Source organism: Suncus etruscus, chromosome 13 (assembly GCF_024139225.1).
Source record: "Suncus etruscus isolate mSunEtr1 chromosome 13, mSunEtr1.pri.cur, whole genome shotgun sequence".
Classification (NCBI taxonomy): domain Eukaryota; kingdom Metazoa; phylum Chordata; class Mammalia; order Eulipotyphla; family Soricidae; genus Suncus; species Suncus etruscus.
Window position 1 is genome coordinate 62,921,860 of NC_064860.1, and position 17,958 is coordinate 62,939,817.

Here is a 17,958-nt window from a genome sequence, read left to right on the forward strand (position 1 = left end):
ACAACTGGGAAGCATAACATGAAAGGCAAGCCCCCTACCATCTGTACTATTGCTTTGGCCTTGCTAATGGGAAAATTCTTTTATTTTTCCTTTTGTATTTCCTTTGAGGCTATTCTTGGATATGCTCAATAGTTGTTCCTGTTTCTGCACTCAGTAATGAGTTTCAGTAGTACTTGAAGGACCATATGTAATTCTGAGGATTGAACCTGGTTTGGCTTCATCCAAGCACTCTACCCATCTAGTCCCTGAGAGAAAAATATTTTATCTTAAAAAATTTTTGGTAAGAATTATCTGCTTGTCAAGATTTTTAATAACACTATATCACAGGAGTTTTAGGTTTATTAAACATGACTATCTTAAAATAAAAAAATATTTTTTCATATGTATGTTTCCTCCTGCATAAACTGGCTGAGAATACACAGCCTAAATCTTTGTGTTATTATATTCACCAATGTCTTTGACTATTATTAATTATGAATCATATTAAAATATAAGGAGATAATACATTTTCTTTTTTTTCTCTACCCCTTCCAATGGAAGGGGAGAATGATCATCAATGGCCAAAGGCAGTCGCAGAAGCAACACCTAGAGCCAGCTTCACGCTTAGGAGATGATGCATGGCTCCTTCTCATGACTTCGGGTGCTCTACACGATCAGAAGAACTCTAGTTACATACTATAGAAATGATCCCTGAAAGTATAGTCCTAAGACAGTTTCATTAAAAAGTTTCTTTTATAAATAATTACTATCAATATGTAAAAATTATATGAGACACTAGGAGTCAGATCATGTTTTCTACTTAAAGTTACTTCTAATATGAAAATCCTATAATCTCTCATCAGCATCTATCAAAAAAACTTTTATTCTAGTATAAATCCTAGAAAGTTACTGTACCTGCTGAGTAATATTGAGCAGTTATAAAGTTTTTCATAAAATGCAATAGAATGATGCAACATATTACAAATGTTAGTTTTTCTTAAATCAAAAGAAAATAAATTGATTCATTAATATAGGATATTTAGTATTAACCCTAATAATATTTAACAGGTTAATACTACTGGACTTTTATTTATTGCATGCAAATTTGATAATACAAATGGCTATTAAGATGTTATTAATAACTCACTTTCATTTAATACAAGAATTTTAAATGAGTATGCATTTTGTTGAAGAAGGATTGAGGCATGATGTAAGTTGCCATGAATATACAAATTATATAAAGTGACAACCAACTAGTTGTGTGAAGAAATAAATGATGGGAGGCAAAAAAGACAGGAGAAGAACATACCCAGCAATGTGACAAGGAGTTAAAAATTATGATTATAATTTGAGGTTTATTTTGTTAATAGACTTAAGCATTTAGTGTATTTAAACTAGTAAGATTTTTTTCAGATAAACAACTATTGATTCTATAGAAATCATAGTAATCAGTTATATAGGTATATAACAATTGATTATATATTGACAGTCAACTATTTTGCAGTATCTCTTCCAAGTCTTGTTCTATTTATCCTAAAAAGTTTTCTTATTGGAATGAGTTAGTCTGAGAATAACTCTGAATACTTAGGATGGAGTTATCATTTTAGTAATGATTTTATTAATACATTTCTAGCAACTTATTTTCATGCTCTCAGCCCTGGATGTTTCAGAGAGAAGCACTGAAATTATGCTTAATTTAGAGATGGAGAAGCAAGAAAGCAAGATTATATCACCAACAGATAGCTGTACTAAATTCAAATTCTGGCAATTTGACATTCAATTTCTCATGTTATTAACCTCTCTATTGTATAGATAATACATTATGTATTTTTATGTATTATGTATATACAATGCATACTCTAGATGAACTGTTAAATGACATTTACCAGTCTACAATCTGGCTTCTTTAAAACCTCATTAGCAAACATTTATAGATGGTTTGGATTAAGACATGAAATCTATAATGGTTGCTATAAAAAGAAATTGATTCTCTGATGTTTGTAGCATTGCCAGCTCTTAATCAGCAACTTAAACTGGTTAGTGATGCCAGGGAACAAAAAAATGGTCCATGTCCACAAGTAACCTATTTATAATATTATCTTTAGGATTGTATATAAATATTTTATACTCTTTAATCATGCTTTTATTCTCACTGTTTTATTGTTTTATTATTTTATTCAAATAAATTCTTAATTTGTGTTTTATGCTGAAAATGTTTTAAAGGTGTGAATAGAATGAAATTTTCAATAAAGGGGCCAGAGAGATAGCATGGAGGTAAAGCATTTGCCTTTCATGAAGAAGGTTGGTGGTTCGAATCCTGCCCTCCCATATGGTCCCCCAAGTCTCCCAGGAGTGATGTCTGAGCATAGAGACAGGAGTAACCCCTCACCCCTCAGCGCTGCTGGGTGTGATCCAAAAAAAAAACATAAAACTAAAAAAAATTTTTAATAAAATTTTTGATTATTTTTCCAAATTATATATTTTTTGATTGTTGACCTTAGGATCATAAAATAAATAATTCAAGTTAAAGTTGAGTAAAACAATTTGAAACATGCACATGGAGGCATGTACACAAGAGTACAATTAAAGTTTGGTAAAAAAAATTTTTATCACCTGTAAGCTTTGTTTATTTTATATGATGAAAATGTGATATATAAAAATTAAAATCTTAATTTTACATGGAAATTTGAATATATATGCATGGATATATTGTGTTTATTTATAATGGATTCTTATCAATTTATCCTGCTTAAGGTTGCTGTCATAATATCAGTGGAGATTCTACTTATATACATTGCTTATAATTTATGTTGTTGGTTGTTTCAAAGGATTTTTAGCTTTACTTATGACTAGTACACAAATGCACATAGATATTTCTTACCTGCCAACTTTTACGGTGGAATCATCAAGTTAATTTTATTTCTTTTAAATTTTCTCCCTGTGGTTGTTAGCCTAGTGTATCTATTACAATTGGTTCAATAGCAAGATTTAGTTTCACCCACTCACCTTCTGTTAACATGATATAGCAGGAAGATGGTTTATAAAAAGCAGCATTTGTAACATCATGATCATACTGTTGAAAAAATGATAATGCCAGTAAAAAACTCAATGAAACTTGGAAGTGTCCTCAAATTTAATATATTTCCAAGTAGAAGTACATTTTATTCTTACATAGAAGTGTCATAGCATGACTCTGTTTTCATCATCAATAACTGGCTAACATTTACTTCTGATTAAACCAAGAAGTTCCATTTGTCGCCAGTTATTTCTACATCTGCTGCTTGGTTGTTAACATTACTTAGCTGATGTTGAAACAGATTATGTTTCTTGTTCAGTAAAACAAGTTAATATATATAAAAGATTTTGGCCAGTGCTTGGCATAGAGTAAGCAGCACAGAATGTTGTACATTGCTATTTTTATCTCAAATTTAAGCTTGGTCCTCTGGCAGATAAAAAGATGAGACCAAGTAGCTTACTGTCTAGATTAAAAATATCATTAAATGTTTCTTTCAAAGAAATAACCACACATTTATTCAGATTTTAAAAAGTCATTAAAATATATTTTTAAAAAGCTGCTTCCTGGGAAAGTATCATTTTAGTTATGAAATTATTTTCTCACACATTTATCAAAATTTATCAACATTTGTTTGCAATGTTATGGAGCTTATGTTTACATATTCTATATGTCTTCTATATGCACCATATCAAGCCCCAAACCTCTCCATCATCATTAAAATTTGATTTCATATTAGTAATAATCAAAATCATATAATATCTTGAGCTTTTCAAAATACATATATGATATATTTATATCTCACAAGGATGTAAAATTAGTGGAACATTCATGAACATTGTATAGTTGACACCTTTTATGTCTATATTAAAAAGAATGTCAAGTAGATATGTATATATAAATATTTATATAATGTATGTACTTACATACTTATAAGTAATATTTGAACATATAAAATAATATATAAATATTAATATATATAATGAGTTGTGTGAATATATATGGGTCTTCAAAGTCTTCATTTTATAATACTTAGATATTTGAAAGATAAATATGATGGTGTGGATTCTTTGATATTGATGAATTGAAGTAATCCAATTGTGCTAATTAACAGTGGCCCCAAAACCTAATTCAAATTTTGACTAATCCTCAAATTATATGCCTAATGAAAATTTTTTATTAAATATCAGGAAAAATTACTTTTAATTAGTTTCTATCTTTTGCTGAAAAAATCTATGAGATTAAAAAATTAGCATCAGTACACTGGAGCAATAATACAGCAGGTTGGTCATTTTCATTTTATATTGCTGAGTCAGGTTCAATCTCCAGCACCCGTTATAGTCTCCTGAGCCTACCAGGAGTGATTCTTTTTTTTTTTTAATTTTTTTAAAAATTTTTATTGTGACCAAAGTGCATTACAAATCTTTCACTGCATCATTTATGGTACATAGTGACAATGAATGAGGGGCATTCCCACCACCAGTGCTGTCCTTCCTCCTCCCCTATTCCCAGTATGCATCCCACATCTCCCTCCTCTACCCCCCAGTATGCCAGTGCAACTGGTCTCCACTTTACATTTTGTTGTAGATTGAGCATCCATTCCACCTTCATTGGAGGTAAAAAGGATAAGAAAAAGGGGAAAAAAAAATTTGGTGACAACTACCAAAAAATAAAAGAAAGGAGAAAAGAAAAAAAAAAGAAAGAAAAATGGGAGAAAAAAAAATGAACCCGGAAATAAAAATAAAAATGAAACACTAAATAATAACTAAAAGTGTTAAAAAGAAAAAGAAAAGTGGAAGAGCAAAGAGAAGGAAAATAAAGTCAAAAACTAAGAAATCAAAACAAAACAAGAAAAAGTATGGGTGCTGGAGTGGTAGGGTTTGATGTTCCACCCCACTTTTTTTTTTTTTTTTTTGCATAGGCACAGTAAGCATTGGGGAAGAAAGGGAAGTCCTGTGGCCTAAGAGATTCAGGGTTTCTCCATCCTTGAAGCATACCATCATGGGATCAACACCTGGCTCCATATATACTCATTACCCCATCCCAAAGGCTCTTTTGTGATGCCAGGAAAGTTTCCTCTGAGTTGTGTGTGAGAAAATCAAGCCACTGTAGCTAGCGATCTTGGTATTTGCACAGGTTACAAGTCAGGGTCTAGGATAGAGTCTCTAGGTTCTAGAGGTTCCTATCCATCTTTTTTGTGGTGTTCAGTCTTCTGTAACACTTGATCCCTATTTTCACTCAGTCCCTAAGCCAAAGCCTAGGATATTATGGATCCAAAGGTTCTGCTCAGTCTCTGTTGTCCAAGTTGGACCTCTGAAATAAGACATCTTGTTGATGTTGTTGTTGTTTATGTGTCCTGGACTACAACCTAGGGTGGGGTTTTCCTTATTAGTCCCAAGGCTGGCTCTGTTCAGTCACAATTGTCAAAGTCAGTTTTCTGTTGTTGGTGCTCTTATTTTTCACAGTTCAAAGGACGATAGCTCTTCTGATTTTCATTTAGTGTTAGGTGATGTAATAGGACAGCCTGGTCTTAGGTCAAGTTTTCCTTTCCTCGTGTTGTCATATCAAAACTGGCACAAGTTGGTGCCAGAGTAGTGTTATAAATCTCCCAATGGAGCTTAGTTCCTGGTGGTGTTGCCTGGAGCTGTATCATTTCTATGTCGGGAATCTTGGGGTTTCAGATTGGACTAACACTGTCCAATCTCCTGGGGACTGGTTACATCCACATGACACATGTTCAGGATGGGAGGCATCCTTCTGCTATAAAAAGGGAGTTCTTATCCCTAGAAGATAAGATCTTGTTTCTGTGTCTATGGTTTCCCCTTTTTTTTATTCTGCCCATACAAAAACATATGGTGTCATATGAGTTGCTGGTGCTATTCTGGGTAAAGATAACAGGCGACACACACAGTCTCTGTCGTCTGGTTTTGTTCTGAGTTTTTATCCCAGTCAAGGCATTTTGTACCAAGCAGCACCGAAAATGGTAAGGATAGAGAAAAATGTATATATTAAAATAGAAAAAATAAATAAAACTGAGTTTAAAAGAAAAGGTATTTGAATAAAACAAGTGGTGGAGGAGGCTACTTGTGTTTTTAGGAATACACATCTTAACATGTATTGTTATACAGCTATTGAGCTTCCAATAGGCAATATAAGACTCCCAATTAAGTCTTTTGATATATTATTGTGGGGAGTAAAAGCCAAGGTACTTTTTGATTCACAGGCCTTGGAATTGAGTTTGAGAGATGCTTTGCTGCATTACAAGACCATATAGTGTCTTTGAGCTGGGAGTTTTGCTGAGGCTGATTCCTGTATCGTTCAACAGTCCACAATTTGGTGGGGGTGAAAGGGGCCATCAAGTATGAGTCAGCAGGCATGCTGGTTGTAGTTCTTTGTCGATGCATAAGAACGGGGACCTAGAGGGTGTCTTTCTCTGAGGACCTGGAAGGTGGTCTGTTGGGCAGGAGGTCAATATTGGTGCCTACCGAGTTAGGAACTGTAGAAGAGGAACAGTAATCCTGGCATGTGGGATATTCAGGGTCCAGCTGCAGCCTCCCTCTCCAGTATGAAAAAGCATAGGGGAGGAGTTTGCCTCTTCCCCATCCCCCCAGAGCTCAGATGCCAGACCTGGCCTTGAAAGCCAAATTGGGGCTGCTATCCTTAGATTGGCAGACATTTGGGGGCTTCCCCGGGCATCCCCTGACGGCTTGCCTCGGCTGAGGTGAGTGTTTGGGGGCCGGAGTTGCGGATCAGGCTGACTGCTGGACCCCTAGGCCCGGCAGACATTTTGGGACCTCCCCCAGCCTGCATCAACCTGGGAACTTTGATCTCCTCCAGCATTAATCACTTCAAGGCGTGTCTCGGCTCAGGCATGTGTTTTCTGTTGGAGTTGTGGACAAGAGACTTTTGCTGGTTTCTTTAGCTTGGCAGACATTTGGGGGCTTCCCCGGGCATCCCCTGACGGCTTGCCTCGGCTGAGGTGAGTGTTTGGGGGCCGGAGCGCAGCCACTCCGCTGCGCTTCGTGGCCGCGAACTCCACCTAGCCAATGAGTACCACCACAACATGTAGAAAAACCCACAGCGTAAGCGTGACAATGAGGAGACTATGCAGACCAACTTCAACCATAGAGAATGAAGATGGAAACTCTGATGACCCAACAATGGCCAACTACCTTAGCAGTCTTTCAGAAATGGAGTTTAGAGAAGAAATATGGAGGTTGCTAACAGAAATCAAAGAAAGTATAAACCAGAACACTAATAAAAATCAAGAGAATATGAAGATAGAAATCAGAAAACTCCAAACTGAAATATCAGATCAGATAACAGGTCTGAAAAACTCAGTAGACGAATTGAAGAACATAATGGATGAGCTTTCCAACAGGTTAAAAGCAGCTGAGGATAGAATTAGTGCTTTAGAAGATGAGATGCATAACAACTTTACACAGCAGAAGAGATTGGAAAAAAGCCTTAAATCAAATGATCAGACAATGGAAAATTTACTCAAAGAATATGAGCAGATGAAAATAGAAGTCTATGATAAGCTCAACAGAAACAACTTTAGAATCATTGGAGTCCCAGAGACCCAAGAAGAAAATCTTCAGGAAGAATCAATGGTTAAGAACATCATCACAGAGAAACTACCAGAGCTAAAGAAAACATGTGATCAAATCCTGCATGCCCGAAGAGTACCAGCTAAAAAAGACCCCAGTAGAAACACCCGAAGACACATCCTAGTCACCATGATGAAACCCACCGATAGAGATAGAATACTGCAAGCAGCAAGATCGAAAAGGGAAATTACATTCCAGGGAGCATCCTTGAAATTTACAGCAGACCTGTCACCAGAAACACTCAAGGCCAGAAGGCAGTGGTGGGACATAGTGGCAAAACTCAATGAAATAAATGCTTCGCCAAGAATACTGCACCCAGCAAAACTCAGTTTCAGGTTTGAAGGATGTATACACAGCTTCACAGATAAACAACAGCTCAAAAACTTTGCAGACTCAAAACCAGCCTTAAAAGAGAAACTGAAAGATCTACTCTAAAAACAAGACAGAACAAAAAACACACCAAACTTCTACACAAAGATGGCAATAAATCCCATGACAATTATTTCTCTCACTGTCAATGGACTAAATCCACCAGTTAAGAGGCACAGAGTGGCGAAATGGATCAAAAATCTGAAGCCAACCTTCTGCTGTCTACAAGAAACAGACCTGAATAGTCAGAATAAACATAGACTCAAAATCAAAGGCTGGAGGAAAATCATTCAAGCAAACAACACCCTTAAAAAGGCGGGGGTGGCCATACTAATATCAGATGACACAAACTTTATACTCAGAAAAGTTGTAAGGGACAAAGATGGATATTATGTACTAATCAAGGGATTTGAACAGCAAGAAGAAATCACTCTCCTAAACATATACGCACGGAATGAGGGTCCAGCAAAGTATTTAATACAATTGTTGACAAATCTGAAGAAGGATATCAATAATAACACAATAATTGTGGGAGACCTCAACACAGGCTTGTCAACACTTGATAGGTCAACCAAATGGAAACCCAACAAAAATATACTAGACCTGAAAAGAGAAATGGATGAAAGAGGCCTAGTAGATATATATAGGGCACTCTATCCTCAGAAACCTGGATACACATTCTTTTCCAATGTACATGGATCATTCTCCAGGATAGATCACGTGCTGGCACATAAAACATACCTCCATAAGATCAAGAGGATAGAAATTTTGCAGACTACCTTCGCTGACCACAAGGCTCTGAAGATAGATGTGAACTGCAAAGGGACACAGAAGAAAAAATTTAACACCTGGAAGTTAAACAGCCTTATACTCAATAACCAGTGGGTCCGAGATGAAATCAAGGAGGAAATCAAAAGGTTCCTGGAAACAAATGACAATAAAGACACAAACTATCAGAACTTATGGGACACAGCAAAAGCAGTACTGAGAGGAAAATTTATAGCTTTGCAAGCACACATCAGGAAGGAAGAAGGAGCTTACCTGAGTAGCTTAATGACACAGCTAATAGAACTAGAAAGTGCTCAACAAAAGGACCCAAAAATAGGGAGACAGAAGGAAATAACAAAGCTGAGAGCAGAAATCAACGAAGTGGAAACCCAAAAAACAATCCGAAAGATCAACGAAAGCAGAAGTTGGTTCTTTGAAAAAATAAACAAGATTGATAGAGCATTGGCAAAACTCACAAAGCAAAAGAAAGAGAGAAACTTGATAACGCGTATTAGAAATGAAAAGGGGGAGATCACTACAGATACTGCAGAGATTCAAAGGGTATTCAGAGAATACTTTGAGAAACTCTATGCCACTAAATATGAGAACCTGGAAGAAATGGATAAATTTCTGAACTCATATAACCTTCCACGGTTGAATAAAGAAGAGGTAGCATATCTAAACACCCCCATCACTATTGAGGAAATTAAAACTGTAATCAAAAATTTACCCAAAAACAAAAGCCCAGGCCCTGATGGATTCACGAATGAATTCTTTCAAACCTTTCAAGAGGAACTACTACCAATTCTGGCCAGGCTCTTTTATGAAATCGAAAAAACAGGAATACTTCCAAATAGCTTTTATGAAGCCAACATCACCTTAATACCAAAACCTGATAGAGATGCTGCCAAAAAAGAAAATTACAGGCCAATATCCCTGATGAGCACAGATGTAAGGATCCTCAACAAAATCCTGGCGAACAGGATCCAGTGCCTCATCAAGAAGATCATTCACTTTGATCAAGTAGGTTTCATCCCAGGAATGCAAGGCTGGTTTAACATCCGTAAATCTATCAATATAATACACAACATAAAAAACAAAAAAAATAAAAATCACATGGTCATATCAATAGATGCAGAAAAAGCATTTGATAAGGTTCAACACCCATTCTTGATGAAAACTCTCAGCAAGATAGGAATAAAAGGAACCTTTCTCAATATAGTCAAAGCCATCTACCAGAAGCCAGTGGCAAATATTATCCTCAATAAAGAAAAACTAAAATCCTTTCCTCTAAATTCTGGTACAAGACAAGGCTGTCCTCTCTCACCACTCCTATTCAACATAGCACTGGAAGTACTTGCTATAGCGATTAGGCAAGAAAAAGATATCAAGGGAATCCAGATAGGAAAGGAAGAAGTCAAGCTCTCACTGTTTGCAGATGACATGATACTCTACTTAAAAACCCTAAAGACTCTACCAAAAAGCTTCTAGAAATAATAGATTCATATAGCAAAGTGGCAGGCTACAAAATTAACACACAAAAATCAATGGCCTTTCTATACACTAATAATGATAGGGAAGAAATCGACATTAAGAGAACAATCCCATTCACATTAGTTCCACACAAACTCAAATATCTTGGAGTCAACCTGACTAAAGATGTGAAGGATCTATACAAAGAAAACTACAAAACACTGCTCCAAGAAATAAGAGAGGACACGCGGAAATGGAAACACATACCATGCTCATGGATTGGCAGGATCAACATCATTAAAATGGCAATACTTCCAAAAGCATTGTACAGATTTAATGCAATTCCTCTGAAGATACCCATGACATTCTTCAAAGAAGTGGATCAAATACTTCTGAAATTCATCTGGAACAACAAACAACCTCGAATAGCTAAGGCACTCTTTGGGAAAAGGAATATGGGAGGCATTACTTTACCCAATTTTAAGTTGTATTACAAAGCAACAGTTATAAAAACAGCATGGTATTGGAATAAAGACAGACCCTCAGATCAGTGGAATAGGCTTGAGTACTCAGAGAAGGTTCCTCAGACATATAACCACCTTGTTTCTGATAAAGGAGCAAGAAATCCTAAATGGAGCAGGGAAAGCCTATTAAACAAGTGGTGTTGGCACAACTGGTTAGCCACTTGTAAAAAACCGAACTCAGACCCACAGCTAACACCATGTACAAAGGTAAAATCCAAATGGATTAAAGACCTTGATATCAGAACTGAAACTATAAGGTATATAGAACAACATGTAGGTGAAACACTCCAGGACATTGAGACTAAAGGCATCTTTAAGGAGGAGACAGCACTTTCCAAGCAAGTGGAAGCAGAGATAAACAGATGGGACTATATTAAGCTGAGAAGCTTCTGCATCTCAAAGGAAATAGTGCCCATAATACAAAGGCCACCCACTGAGTGGGAGAAATTATTCACCCAATACTCATCAGATAAAGGGCTAATATCCAAAATTTACAAGGTACTGACAGAAATTTACAAGAAAAAAACAACTAACCCCATCAAAAAATGGGGAGAAGAAATGAACAGACACTTTGAAAAAGAAGAAAGGCAAATGGCCAAAAGGCACATGAAAAGATGTTCAACATCACTAATCGTCAGGGAGATGCAAATCAAAACTACTATGAGGTACCACCTCACGCCACTGAGATTGGCACACATCAAAAAAAGGAAAACAAGCAGTGCTGGTGGGGATGTGGAGAGAAAGGAACTCTTTTTCACTGCTGGTGGGAATGCCGTCTAGTACAACCTTTATGGAAAGCGATATGGAGATTCCTTTACAAACTGGAAATTGAGCTTCCATACGATCCAGCTATACCACTCCTAGGAATATACCCAAGAAACACAAAAATACAATACAAAAATCCATTCCTTACTCCTATATTCATTGCAGTGCTATTTACAATAGCCAGACTCTGGAAACAACCAAGATGCCCTTCAACAGATGAGTGGCTGAAGAAACTGTGGTACATATACACAATGGAATACTATGCAGCCATCAGGAGAGATGAAGTCATGAAATTTTCCTATACATGGATGTACATGGAATCTATTATGCTGAGTGAAGTAAGTCAGAGGGAGAGAGAAAGATGCAGAATGGTTTCACTCATCTATGGGCTTTAAGAAAAATGAAGGACATTTTTAACAGTATCTCAGAGACAAGAGAGATGAGGGCTGGTAGGTGCAGCTCAGGACATGCAGCTCATCACATAGAGTGATGAGTGCAGTTGCAGAGATGACTACACTGAAAACTATCATAACAATGTGAATGAATGAGGGAAGTGGAAAGGCTGTCTCGAGTACAGGTATAGGGGGGTGGGGAGGAGGGAGATCTGGGAAATTGGTGGTGGGAATGTTGCACAGGTGAAGGGGGGTGCTCTTTACATGACTGTAATCATACAACTATAATCATGTTTGTAATCACGGTGTTTAAATAAAGATAAAGAAAAAAGTATTTTAAATAATAAGCAGAGACAATAAAGAGAGGGTTGGAAGGAAAAAAAAATTTTAGTGGGAAATGAGAAATCTATCACTTCATAAAACTGAAGACTACCAAAAAACGAATTTCTGTTTTATCTCAATTTTTACCATAGTTTTCAAAACCAAGAAAGAGTGGTTTGATTTTAAAACTTTTACAAAATCCTCAAAGAGTAGTAGCAGAAGGAGATGCCATGATTTTTCTCCTACTCTATATTATACCTTCTTTATTATAGTTCCAGATTGTTCTTGGGTGTGTGAATGCAGCTGCCCTGATGTGTATGCATTTGATATATTAGTGCATTAAAGGACACTGTGGTTTGCCTCATCTGGGAAGAATTTAACAATTCACTCAAAAATTTCATGTTACATATCTCAGGTTGATCATTTTGAGGTGCTAGAGTTTTTTTTATGAAAGTTCTAAACTGCCTGGTTTGAATAAAGAGATTTTTCAAAACCTACCACTATATTTTGGCCTTTTGAATAAACTGTTCTTAAAAGAAAAAAAAAAAAAAAAGAAAGCCAGCTTAGCATGGAGGGCTCTCAGTCTCCAGGACTAACTGGTCAGTCCTGGGGGCCATTGGCCAGCTGTCTGTCCAGAATCCCAGCCATGCCAGTAGAAGAGGAGCAGTAATCCTGGCATGTGGGATTTTCTGGGTCCAGCTGCAGCCTTCCTCTCCAGTTTGAAAAAGCATGGGGTTGGAGTTTCCCTCCTCTCCCCTCCCCCTAGAGCCCAGTTGCCAAACCTGGCCCTGAAGACCAGTTTGGCATGGGGGGATCTCGGTCTCCAGGACTAACTGGTCAGTCCTGGGGGCCTTTGGCCAACTGTCTGTCCAGAATCCCAGCCATGCCAGTAGAAGAGGAGCAGTAATCCTGGCATGTGGGATTTTCTGGGTCCAGCTGCAGCCTTCCTCTCCAGTTTGAAAAAGCATGGGGTTGGAGTTTCCCTTCTCCCCCCTCCCCCCAGAACCCAGTTGCCAAACCTGGCCCTGAAGACCAGTTTGGCATGGGGGGATCTCGGTCTCCTGGACTAGTTGGTCAGCCCAGGAGGCCATTGGCCAGCTGTCTGTCCAGTTTCCCCGCCATACCTGTAGGAGAGGAACAGTCAGGAGTGATTCTTAATTACAGAGTAAGGAATGAGTCCGGAGCACTTCCTAGTGTGGCCCAATTACCCTTAAAATAGTGTCAAAATAATTTCAAAAGTTCAGGTCTAAAATATTTTAAATTTGTGTTATAATTATTTGGTTTTACATCACTATACTCAGGACTTTATTATGAACACTCTTTGCAGTTTTCAGGGGACAATAAGTAATGTTGGGGTTGGAACCTGCTATGGATGACAGAAGCAAGCACCTTATCCAAACTATTTTTTCTCTGTCCAATTATTTTGATATTTTTAAACTCGTGAAACTAAAATGTTAATAAGAATCAACTTCTTAGTTTTTTTAAACTGATTAATCTGTGAGTCACATGAAATGTTATGATACCTTTTTATTTTAATCTTAACTTTGCTCTAAGTAAATAACTCACTTGTCATTTGAGACTATTTTAAAGCTAGTTAGACTTCAATTAAATTTCTATAAATAAAAATACTTTATGGCTAAATTTATCATTACCTTTTTTTCTTCCTAACTACATATTATGATTCGTTAACCTACAATAATAAAAAGCATAGAACAAATTTTTTTATTAATAGGCAGGCTTTACAATCTATAAGTGGATTGATTGTAATATATAAAGTGATCAATATATAAGGAAAAATAATGAATTTATGATCACACCAAATTCAATCAGTTCTTTATCTTAAGTCTATAAGTGTTTATCACTGGGGATGAATTTATTAATATTAAGACATCTCATGAGCGGAATCCAGATATAAACTATAATCTAATATTTTAACAGTAAGTTATGAAATCTTTCCCAGTGGTCTCCACGTAACCTAAAAAGAATCAGCAAGATATAAGCAGAATTATAAATGCTTAAAGTTGAGATCAATTTTCAAGGGGGTTGAAATATAGCAGGAAGGGTAAAATGTTAGTCATACTGCAAGAGGGTCAAATTAGCAAATGTCTACCTATGTGACATTGGCCACATTTTAAATACTTCTGGGATTTCATTATTTCTTCTATAAAAGTGAAGCAACATAATTCACTTCACCAAGGACTAAATGGTAAGTATGCCTTAAATCGTATGTGCTAATTTTAATATTGGGTGAAGTATATGATCCTTGCACTAAAGTCATAGTTATTAGTTTTATAATTATAATAAAAAGTATATGTAAATTATAAATATATAAAATAGAGTTGGGCACTGAACAGTTTTTTTGGGGGGGTCACACCCGGCAGTGCTCAGGGGTTACTCCTGGCTCCATGCTCAGAAATTGCTCCTGGCAGGCACGGGGGACCATATGGGACGCTGGGATTTGAACCGATGACCTCCTGCATGAAAGGCAAACACCTTACCTCCATGCTATCTCTCCAGCCCCTGCACTGAACAGTTTTTACAGGGTTTCCTAATAATATCTATATTTGGCAATAATTAAACCTGAAATAGTTAAATCATGATTTTGTCTGTATTATCTTCCTTTATCTTCTTCAATTTATACTTTGACAGAATTTCAGTAGAACTCTTATTGAACCTTAAATTTTTCTGTAAAATTTTTAAAAATACATTCACCATTTGAAAAATTTGCTGTTTTAAATTTTTTAGTAGGTTCATTTATTAAAAGGGCAAAGACAGCTCTTTCACTAGGAGAAGAAATTTATTTCAGCATCAGCTCCAAATATGTTTCCTGCTTCTTGACCCATATTATTGTATTTACTCTGAATAGAAAATTTTTTCCCCTTTGTATCACCTCAGAAGCATTGAAATGACAGTACAATCTCAACACATTTCAGAGAGCCCTCTAAATAGTTTATTCTTAAAAGTTTGAAAATAATTTCAATTCTCTGCTACAAGATGTTTTTAAAAATAGGTTTTGGAGCCACACCTATACTGCTCAGAACTTAACCATAACTCTATGCCCAGCGGTCACCCTAGGGTTGCTCAAAGAAACATTGCTGTGTCAAAGAGATAATTCAGTGTGTGTTGGTGGATACTGATTATGATTAGCCACATGAAAGACAAGTATTGTGTACTCTCCTACAGCCCACAATATGTAAAATAAATGGTATTTTATAAATAAATAAAACATAAAACAAATAATATTAATATTTCAGAATTCAAATTCTATTTCTTTGGACTCTGCTTCACATTATTTTTTCACAACAAATTACTGTTTTCTTCTTTTGAATTGATATTTAAAAATTTCTTCTCAAATGAATTTTAAACACTTCTAAGAATTTAATTGGCATTTTTTAAATTTCAAACTTTCAATCTATATTTATATACTTGATTTTATTTTATATCAACTCATTTCACAACTAGAGTAGAAACTCTAAATTAGTATAACCCACCCCTACATACCAAATTTCCATTTGTACTTTAAATTTTTTCTAGAAAAACTGTCCTAAGTTTTATTTCAATATTACTTCTTTGCCTTCAGTTTTATTTTTCTTTTTGGTCGCAGCTGCCAGTGACCATGCTTACTTCTGACTCTGCAATAAAGATTCTTCTAGAGTATTTGAAGGATTATATATACCGTCAAGAATCAAACCCATAGCAGTTGCATGCCAGACAATCTGATTTAACTACATAAAGGTTTTCTGAGGTCAGAATGATAGCTCAATAAGTTGAGTCTATGTTTATTGCTGGAAATCTTTATTCAATTCCTGTTCCAAAGCACCATCATAAGTGACCTCTAAGCAAGGAGCTAGGAGTGATGAACATGCAAAGAATGGACCCCCAAATCATAGAAATCAAATTAAAAAAGACACATATAAAATATATAAAACAACAATTTTGTTTTCTCATATACATCAAGGGTGTTCCCTGGATATGAAACTAGGTTATGTTTAAAATTTAATGTGTCTCTGCAACTAGGTAGAACTTCATAGTTCTCCCATCTCTCATCTACCTTCATTAAGGAGAGGGATTGAATCTAGCTTATATTTGGGCAAACAAACCCCACATCCAAACAATTACTAAACATATAACAGTTAGTATTTACTGATGTCTCACTTTACTCTCACAAAGAAATGTGACATAATGCAAGGAGTTACAATTCCAATGATTCTATTATGTATTAGAAGTATATTCCTTATAATTGTTTGATCTTAAGAATAAAAGATCTGTACTGATACTCATAGCATCTTTAACCTTTCAAATAAGCAAGCTCAGGACTATTAATAATGATAATTTAAAAAGAAGAGACAGAATGTGGAAGGGAGCAATTCTTGCATTCTCTGTGAAAGCAACAGATCTGAGGCCACTTTTAAGGAACAGATTGAGTCAGAATAAATGAATAATTTAAGGCAATTTACTTTGTGACATTAATATCTTTACTAGAACATTAAGGTCAAGGAACCTGTCAGCTCTCTCCAATAATTCTAATCTCACCTTCACCAGCGAAGTACCACATTCAAAGTCATTCATTTGTTGAGCCTTACAGCATCTTAACACAACATCTAATTAACCCAAGAAAAGAGTTTTCTAATCTCCTAGATGCTATGATCAGAGAAAAGCTATGATTAATCATGTTACATTATACAATTTCATCATTTTCATGCTGCTCGCAAAAGTGAATTATTAGAAAAATTGCTGTTCTTGACAAAGAAAAAAAAAGCTGTTTGCCTCTATTTCATGTAGAATTTAAACAAATCAAAAAGGCAGATTGAGAGGCCATAGCAGTAGTCCAAGTGATAAGACGTCTGCCTTGCCAGCACTAATCTACGAAGGACCTCGGCTAAATCCCTCAGCATCTCATATGGTCCCCCAAGCCAGAAGCAATTTCTGAGTGTCACCAAGTGTGGCCCAAGACCCCCCCCCCAAAGGCAGATTGAGACAAAAATGAATAGAGGTCGAAGAATAATGACAAATACTTGCTTAGCTATTACTTGGTATTATATGCATCTTTACATTCCAAGTCTAAAATGGTTCGAGATTCAACACTTTCACCATATGCTCATGATTTAAGATGTTTTCCATTACTAGAGAATAAGACAGAACTAGTCAATCACACTAAATGTGTCTTTAGGAAGAAACTTATCTAACTTCATTCTAAAACAAAAAAAAAAATAACTAAAAGTAAAGAGGTTGGAATCGGCAACTTTTAAATGTGCTCTATAAAAAAAAGGGTCAAAGCTTTCATGAAAGCATAGTTTTAGTAAATAGTAACTACATAGTAACATTTTGTAACTATTTTAAATAAGAGATTTATAATTTCAAGGATAAATAAAATGACATTTATTATAAGGAGCATACAAATTTATTGAATTGTTAAATTTTAAAAATGTATGCCATTTTTTCTTTTTTAATTTAATCACTATGTTTGTAAAAATTTTGATATGGGGTTTTAGTCATAGAATGTACACCATCCTTCACCAGTGCTTTTATCCCACCACCAGTATTCCCCTTTTTTCCCCCACCACAATATCTGCTTGTCTCTCAGACAGGCATTATGCCTCTCTCCCTCGTTTTCATTGGTATGGTTGTCATTCTGGTTAATGCTCTAGCTGCACTTACCCACTCTTTGTGTCATGTCATGAGCTGGTCCTCCTGGCATTCAGTTCTATTATTTCTAGATATTACTGCCATACTATCTTTTTTTT

The 17,958-nt window shown here is 35.8% G+C and overlaps 1 non-coding gene across 1 annotated transcript; it reads right to left on the reverse strand.

Annotated features, from left to right (window-relative positions):
• Positions 1 to 498: 498 nt before the first annotated feature.
• On the reverse strand, positions 499 to 706 carry LOC126026541 (small nucleolar RNA U3). Its single transcript, XR_007501775.1, has one exon. It is a non-coding gene; the product is annotated as a small nucleolar RNA U3 (small nucleolar RNA).
• Between the last annotated feature and the right edge of the window lie 17,252 nt (positions 707 to 17,958).